General features: G+C 44.9%; 1 long non-coding RNA gene and 1 pseudogene across 1 annotated transcript; both read left to right on the top strand.

Moving 5' to 3' along the window:
- The first annotated feature begins 3,319 nt into the window (after positions 1-3,319).
- LOC119288609 lies at positions 3,320-4,657 on the top strand. Its single transcript, XR_005141227.1, has 4 exons — positions 3,320-3,832; positions 3,956-4,078; positions 4,165-4,274; positions 4,418-4,657. It is a non-coding gene; the product is annotated as an uncharacterized LOC119288609 (long non-coding RNA).
- Positions 4,658-5,884: 1,227 nt separating this feature from the next.
- LOC119283380 lies at positions 5,885-7,969 on the top strand (annotated as a pseudogene).
- The last annotated feature ends 839 nt before the right edge of the window (positions 7,970-8,808 follow it).

Raw genomic sequence — 8,808 nt, 5'->3', positions numbered from 1 at the left:
CCTCTATTTTACTATCAATGCATCGTAAATTTACGTTCAGTAAGTTTTGTCTCGACGCAAAAAGGGACCGTAAGAAAATATATAATCGCCGTAAAAAATATTTTATGTTATATAAAATTACAAACACAAAAACATAATCTAAAATACATATAAACTACAAATTTTCTTGTCTCATGACCTATATTTTTATTTTTTTATATCAAATTTTACGTAGTGAATCAATATGAATGTAACTATTTGAATTCGAAACGTAATTTAATTATGAAATGATCATAAGATTACCTCGGGTGAAAAATAACTTATTCTGCACCCTGGATGATGAATAGTAAGCACGGATTGAGTTCCGGGTTCACCGTCGCGGGTTTTTTGTGAAAAAGTTTTCTTGTTTTTTATTTATTGAACCCGCAGTCCTTTATTAAGTGAGAAAAACGTTTCGTTTAGGCTGTTTTCCAAACCCCCCCTGTCGTATCCAATATTCGACCCGCAGTTCTCAAGCACACAGAAGCACGGGCTCTCCTCACCTCCCGATCCCAGCCGCCAGGAGGCGACCGATCCCGGCGGCGCTCGATCCGGTGCTACGAGCTAGGGTTCGATCCGCCACCTCTCCGGCCTCCCCGTCGGTGGCGCACCGACGCTCCGGTCACCCCTCTTCTCCTCCCCTTCCCTCCTCTGCTCTTGCCCCCTTCTCCTCCACTCATTTTTTTGTCCGTCTCAATTCGCTCGATCCGCCCCTCCTGAGCGGCGGCTGCAGGCGACGTGGTGCCATGCCACTCCTCTCTCCTCAAGGCACCGCCATCCCGAGACGCGCTGATCTGGTGCCGCTGGAGGTGACCGCCGTTGTCGACCTGGCAGGCTCAACAGTCACCGCTGGAGCTCCACATCCCCAAGACGAGGTGGAAGAAGCCCCAATCGCGGGCAAGTGCCGCCACCCCAACGGCACCGATGGGGTCTGGGAGGTAGATGTCAGGGACAGAGGGGATGACGGACAATCCACATACGCCAGTCGAAGGCCTCGAGAAGGATGGCTCAGTCGGACTCAAGAGCAGCTGGACTAGAGGACACCATCGTCTTCACATCGCATATGTCTATTGAATTTGATGAGCGAAGGGCATGGAGCCAAGAAGGTTGGATCGTGCGGTTGTTAGAATCCTCGTAGTGTGTTGAACCTCCCAATGGAGCTGCTGTGTTCGGCAATGGCCATGTGACGGACAGAGCGAGAGGCACATCATCATGGCCAGACGCAACAAGGGATGGTACCTGAGGCACAACCGCTACGGTGCTGAGAAGGAGGCGGCTGTAGCACCCGACAAATGCTGGACTCAGCTTTGATGCTCAATTAGGGCGGCCACACACATGACTCTGCCCAAGGTTCAACTGCAGTTGGCTCGGATAAAAAGGATTGCAACATTGGTAGTACTGTTGATAGGATGGTTAGTTTTGGAAGGGGAATGGTAGTATGCGCAGAGATTGAAAACAAGGCTGCAGTGCAAACACTCTTGCTCAACCAATTTAAGCTCAGTGTCAGCTCTTTGTGCTCTTTCCTTCTTGCTGAACCAATGTTTCCTCATGAGGTGAGCAATGTTTCCTTGGGACACGGTGAAAATTCTAGAGGACACGAGTAGTGTCCCTTCAAATGCATGTAGCTCCTAATATGTATTATTTAACCTTAGTGATGGTATTTATTTATAGCAGACCTAAAATTTCAAAAACTCTGCTGTAAGTGCATAGGTAGGTCTGTTTATGGATGGGACAATTTAGCAACTGAAATGTTGAATAGGTTGTTGTGATTTTTTTTATGGCTGTTAATGCATTGAACTTTTTGTTGTTGTTGTGCATTTAATTTTGGTGGTAAAGATTTTGCGATCCAGCCCCATGATGCCTTGAGAAAGCTGAGATCTGCCATCGTGCTCTTCTCAGTTGCTGACGAGACCTTCTGATGCATGAAGTCACCTTTGTTCCCGGTATTATAGTCATGAAGAAGCTTTCCTTCACATTTTAATTTGCCTAACCAGCCCCAGAAGCATCCAATCTCGCCTCTGACGCATTGCCGGAACACCTTCCGCCGTCCGCACGTGCTCCACACTTCGCCGGAACTTCTTCTGCAGGTTTTCTATTTGAGGTATGTACTAAAGCTAACCTTACAAGAGGCATGCAATATAAGCATGATTTTTAACATATTACCTGCATCTTTTGTTCTGTTGTACTAGGCTATGCGATGAAGCTGATAGAATTGCTAGAAATCAGAAGATGAACAATGGAATAGTTAGTGACCAGTGAACCTTGAGCCCATGGAATAGCCCTTTATGACAAATAGCAAAACTCTGTTCTGTCTAGATCTTTTGGTTGCCCATCGTATCGGGCATGTGCATTGCACAACAGCATGCAAGGCAGTTGGGAATCAAGTGCATCATCACGGTGACACAACTGATCTACAACAAGAGAACCCATCCAAAGTAAAAGAAAATACATAGTATCCAATCCACCATATCCTAATTAAACCCCAAACAGATGTTCTTGCCTTGATCGAGGGTGTAAGCTACAGTAGTTTTCTTCTTCTGATAAGGCACTTGATATATGTCATAGTATCGGTAGTATGGTTCACACACTGGTGTACAAAAGATGGAAACAACAATGTCAAACTTAACCAAAGGAATAAAGGGCATACTACAGTGTGATGTGGTGTCGCAGGGCGCATACTGGACATTTTGCTGATGCCATGCATCAATGAGAAACCTGCGCGTGCACCCCTCGCCTTCCTCTGTTCTAGGCCTCCCCGTCTTGCCTCACTCCTCTCCGGCAGTCATTGATTTCGACGGGAAATATGCAAGGAGGATGGGGAATAACTGCTTGTACGGGTTGTGGGCATGCTCGGACCAGGAGGAGACAAAAGTTGTTGCGGCTGCCATGCGCAATGAAGGATGGGTACGATGGTCAGCGGGATGGGATGCAGTGGCTCGCAGGGGCAGCGCCTTCGGCGGCAGGCGCTGGGGCAATGAATTCTACTTATGCGTTGGAGTCAGTTGCATGCTAACTGGACAATGCGTTAGCTTGTTCTGTACTTACTCTGTAGCTACCAGTGATCAAAGTTGGAAGCTCAATGTAAGCTACACAGTTACCTTCTTTACTTGTGTTGGTTTTTCCATGCGTGATTCTTTGGGGCGTAGGAATTTTACTAAAGCTAGCTCGATTTCAACAAGAATTTGAACAATTCTCTAGTCTGGTCTGAAAGTTACCTATTTGGGTAGCTAGGTTCAGTGATTGAAAATATTGCATGTTATTATTGGTGAATATAAGTTCATGGACAAATAAAAGTGGAAGATCATGGGGAAATTTGCTATCAATTTTTAATTTGTTACTCTGATGTATTCTATTGTCGACAAAATTATATAGTCAAACGAGGCATGTAGCACAGGTATTCAGTCTAGAATGATATTTTGGTGAGGATAATCATGAATTCTCTTGGGTTCTGTCCTGATATTTGGCAGTTGTAGAATATCGTATCCATTATTTGTTTGAAATATGATATCTCCATTGTTACTGTAGAATATCATGCGATTATTTATTTGAAATATGACATCTTCATTGTTACTGTAGAATATCATGTCCATTATTTATTTGAAATATGACATCTCCATTGTTACTACTGGAGCTGAAAAATATATTTCACAACTACCTAAATAAATCTATTTTATCATCTATTACTGACTTTTTTATTCCCAGGTCCAAAGAAATAAGTTCTACAAGTGCAACCTTATGTCTGTATCAGGTGTACTGCTCTAAATTTCTTAAGCGATCAGGTGTCCTGTTATATGGACCTCCAGGCACTGGGAAGGTAGGTGTACTGAGTTTTATACTTTGTCTGAATTGAGTTTTCATCCTCATTTTTCGAAAGTTAGTTGTATCTGACAACAAAGATAATACATGCTAACTAGGATGTTTTCTTTTGAATTTTTAGACATTACTTGTGAAAGCAGTAGCAACTGAGTGCTCATTAAACTTTCTTAGCGTAAAAGGTCCAGAACTGACAAACATGTATGTTGGAGAGTCAGAGAGGAATATCAGGGACATCTTTTAGAAGGTATATCCATCTGCACAAGCCATGTTTGTAATTGCCATGAAATATGCACATATACTCGGGTTTTCAGTTTTCACTGTCCATTTCAGGCTAGATCAGCACGCCCATGAGTAATTTTCTTCGATGAGCTTGATTCCCTTGCTCCTGCACGAGGGTCCTCTGCACATTCTAGAGATGTGATGGATAAATGGTTTCTCAGGTATAATTAACGTAATCAATGAGGTGGTTACTGGTGTCTCAATTTTCCCTCTTTTTTACACAAGCCTCTGTTTTCCCTCTTATTTTCAGTGTTTAAATGTTAAGAGTAAGCTAATTCAGTTTCCCTTTTTCTCTCTTTACTAGCACAAATGCCCGATGGAGATGCATATGTTTGGCATTCTATCAGTAAACATACACGTGCGCTGCCTTGCAGTACTACATTTTGTGATTGTGTAGTATCCACACTACTACTAATGCTTAAGTCCGTTGCCTTGCCGTGTAATTGTGTCATATGCACACCAATACTAATGCTCTATGCTCTCGCCTGAGAGCACGTGCTGTGCTTTGTATCATCTAAAAAAATGTAAACTCTATAATTAGAAACAGACTTTAGCACTGTGATCCAGTATGTATTGAGTAGTGGATTAATGTATGTATTTGGTGTGCTTTCAACTACTTATTTATTGCTTGCACCAGAAATACCAATAAGTTACTATTGAAAATAAAATATACTATCAGGAAAATGTAAAAACGCACTGGTCTCAACTAGCTCAAATGCTCTGCTGCTACCGCCCTCCCCTAAGAGCATTCAACCCTAGGCGGAGCTGCTTCTGCACCCCGAACACTCAACCCTATGATAGAGCTGATTCTGCATCACATCATTTTATCCCATTGCAATGCACCGGCTTAAATCGTCTTTATTTATCGGTTCAGTTTAGTAGTGCATCTTCTCATGATCGCATCTATCGTTTATTTCACGAAAGAAACATCTATGCATTTTTTGGGTTTGTCGTGAAGTTCATAGGAATCGATCATGAACTTGATGCCATACCCAAGAAAGGTGAGGTTGCTTCGCATGCGAGCCGTACTTTGGCGAGCGGTAGTCACGTCGATTGATTAGCCGCCTTTTATTTGTATCACTACCATTGGCTTCATCTGCGTGCATAGATGTATAATGTGGATGTAAAAACTAAGTTTTGTATTAGTATCTTTCTTAATTCTCAAGAGAAAATCGGAGAATACGTTGTCAATGTGAACAAATTTTACTACACTGCTGAGTGGTTTCCTGATAAATCTCAGTTCGTTCGGAATGGGCAGATGATCTTTTTTGTAGTAATATGTATTGAAGATTTATACGTGGAAATGTGTATATCATTAGGTGATCTGTTAACAATTTAGATTTCCGTTGCAAACAATTATGTTTCATCTTTTTTTCATTCACTATACTCCAAATTTGAAGGTTGATATTATACAAATTTTACCAAATTAACAAATATTGGTTGTGAAAAAAAAATCAGTATGTAACAATCGCGAACATTAGGAAGCAATTCGTGGAAGGCAGCCCTCACGGTCCAGCTCGACAAGATTAGGTTTTAAAGTTATAATAAATGTTCTCTTGTGCCGGTGTGGTTCAATGACAGTGTGGTGGGTGAGTTCATCGCCTTCAGATTGACCAAGTTCAGACACGTTGCGACTAGGTGAGCGGCTTATGTCAACAACGGCGGGAAGAAGGATAACTATGAGACAGATTGGTTACCGTGTTCAAGTGGATGAAGCAGATTGTGTGTGTGGTGATGGGTTGTGATGTTATTATTTTTCACCTTATAGCGAATGAGGGTAACCTTAGTTTCGACATTTGTCTTGGATATAAGAAGTGGCGCATAGTGGCACTCGGAGTAGGAGCAGATTTTACAAAAAAAGATCGCCCGGTGCAACGCACGGGCATTTGTACTAGTCTATCTCTAATAATAATAATAAATCTCTTCCTATCTCTCCCTAATGATAAAGCACGGATTGGGTCTCTGGATTCACCGTCGCTGCGTTTTTGCAAACAAGTCCCTCATCTTTTATGAAATCAACCCGCACTCCATATGGGCATCATCAACCGGGTAGAGGAAAAAAACACGTCGTCGTCGGTCTCGCACACGAAGGAGCAGTCCGTCTCCAACACGAACACGAGTGCGAACTAAAAAAGTCTATCTGTCGCTGATTTTCCCCTCATCCCTGTCTCTTCTGATCTCTCTCACCTCTCGTTGCTTTCCGCCGTCGACTGATTCCGAAAAGCGCCGCGCTCGACGCAGGCGTGCTCGCTGCCGCCGCCGCCGCCGCCGCGCCCCCGTCCCCCTCTCCCCGGTGCCCGTCCTCTTTCCACCGTCGCCGAATCCGGACGAGACCGGCAGGATCCGCCGCATCTCACGCCCGCGGCCCGCCGTGGCTTTCGGCGGCATCGGGGGCGCCGGTCCGCCCCCGCTCCTCCGGGGCTGGCAGAACGGCGGAGCAGCGCTCTGGTCAGGTTCCTCTGCTTCGAGGGCGGCGCGTGGGCTGATGTCGAGGGCGAGGCGGCTGTGCCTCTGCGCCGGGCGTTCCTGGACGGGAGGGTGGTCGCAGAGGCCGCGTATGGCGGCAGGGAGTTCCTGTTCGACTTCCTGTGGATGGTGCGCATCGACGCTGGCACCGCCGAGGTGGTCGCCATGGGCTGGATTGACCGCGGGGCCTGCTTCTTCCCTGTGCCAGAAAGCGGGAGGAAGAGGAAGAGGGGCGAGCATGAGCTGGGGGACGGGGCGTCGTCCGAGGTGGATGAGAGGTCCGACGAGAGCAGCGACATGGTGGAGTCCTCAATCCAGCCTAATCTCCTGCCACTCTCAAGCACTCCCCGTGCAGCAGGCCTGATGTGTAGGCTGCCATGGCAAGGCTACATCCATGCATTCGGTACTGCTATCTCCCCCTCTCTCTCCTGATTTGCCTCTTCCATTCTCTCATTTGATTTAATCCCTTGAGCATATTTTCTTATGTATGCCTACAACATGCTAGGTGATTGTCTGATCTACCATGTGATTTGCGGTTCATGCGAAGTCATGAAATCTGGTCCGGATAGTGACATGATTTACTCTGTTTGATCAAACAGGTAGAAGCCGAAGCTGTTTTACTTTAATCTGATGAAGTCCGTGCTGCTATAAGCTAGGAAATCGAAAAATTCAACATTGGCAAGCTGGTCTTGTGCTCTTTGTCTAAAAGCATATTCTGAAAGCGAGGTTCTTATTGTGGATGTTTCAGCGTCAACCTGAATTTTCTTTAACCTACTACAGAAAGACCTTCTAGGGTGATTAGCTGCAGTACTGTGACAAATAATCAAAAAAGATCATTGTCTTCTCATTTAATATTCTAGCTGCCGGCCAAACATTGAAGGTTGCACTACAACTACTTGATTACAAGTTTTATGTGAATTTTTTTTGTACAGCTTGCACAAACTCAGTGAGATCAGGAATCATCATCTCTCACGTTTTTTCTCTTCAAAGGGAGGTTTCATCTCCTACATTTTTTTCTCAGAATCAACCATGTTTCTAATCCTAACCAGAAAGTTTCCATCGCTCGGCTCCTGATGGCATGATGCCTCATTTAAATTCTCTTATGTCATGGCGTTTGTATTCAGAAAATTAATTTATGATGCCTCATTTAGATTCTCTTATGTCATTGTGTTTGTATTCAGAAAAATAAGGCATGCTTATCTTATCTCGGTGTGTTTGTGCTCAGAAAATTAATTTGCTTATTTTTGCTTTTTGAGGGCTATAACAATAGATTTCATTTTTGAAAATCTGCTTCTTCCCTGTTCCAGAGAGCGGGATGAAGAGGAAGAGAGGCGAGCCTGAGCTGGAGTACGGGGCCTCGTCCGGGGTGGATGAGAGGTCCAACGAGAGCAGCGACAAGATGCAGGGCCAGCTCCTAGCCGCTACGCGCGGCGCCAACGGGGGCAATGCCAAGTTCGCGTGGTATGGCGCTCCATCGGTGGATGTGGCCGCGGAGGCGGTGGAGCACGGGTTCGGCAGGATGAACAACCGGGTCCTTTTCCATCGCGCGCACGGCGACGACGTCCACCTCTCGCCGCCTCGGTCTCCTTATGCCAGGTCAGGTCAGAGTTCTGAATTTGTGGTTTTGATCGATGGCAAGCATGAATATAGGCATATAGCTGTAGGATAATTTATCAGACACAGTTACCAATTCAGGATCTGTTCCAAATTGCATTCATATTATCCCTCCGTCCCATAATATAATTGATTCCATGTTATTTTAGCCTTTGGTTTCTATATCTTGATTCATACTCCTAGCTCAAAAATTATGGGGAAACAAGTTTGCATGAACGACAGTATTAGTTTATCTATGAATGCAGTAATTTGATTGGGTAATGGTTTGTGGAAGGGAGGAATACGAGCAAAACTAAATCATGTTTCCTGCTACCTAGAGTCCGGGTGATGAAATATGTTCTGAATGTTCTGTGAAGCAGTGCATAAAGGAACTTACGAGTATGAAATCATTTTTATGCAGCGCAATGCTAGCAAATGCAGATGAGAACGGCGAGGCGCATATCATGTTGTGCCGTGTTCTGTTGGGCCGGCCAGAGGCCATCCCGGCCGGGTCCTCCAAGCTCCACCCCAGCAGTGACAATTACGACAGTGCCATCGACAACATGCAGAACCCACAGTGGTATGTTGTTTGGGGCAAGGACATGAACATGAGGATCCTCCCAGAGTACGTCGTCA

The sequence above is a fragment of the Triticum dicoccoides genome, chromosome 4A (genome assembly GCF_002162155.2).
Source record: "Triticum dicoccoides isolate Atlit2015 ecotype Zavitan chromosome 4A, WEW_v2.0, whole genome shotgun sequence".
Lineage (NCBI taxonomy): Eukaryota > Viridiplantae > Streptophyta > Magnoliopsida > Poales > Poaceae > Triticum > Triticum dicoccoides.
The sequence above is the reverse complement of the archived record's forward strand: the minus strand, read 5'-3'. Positions and strand labels throughout refer to the sequence as shown.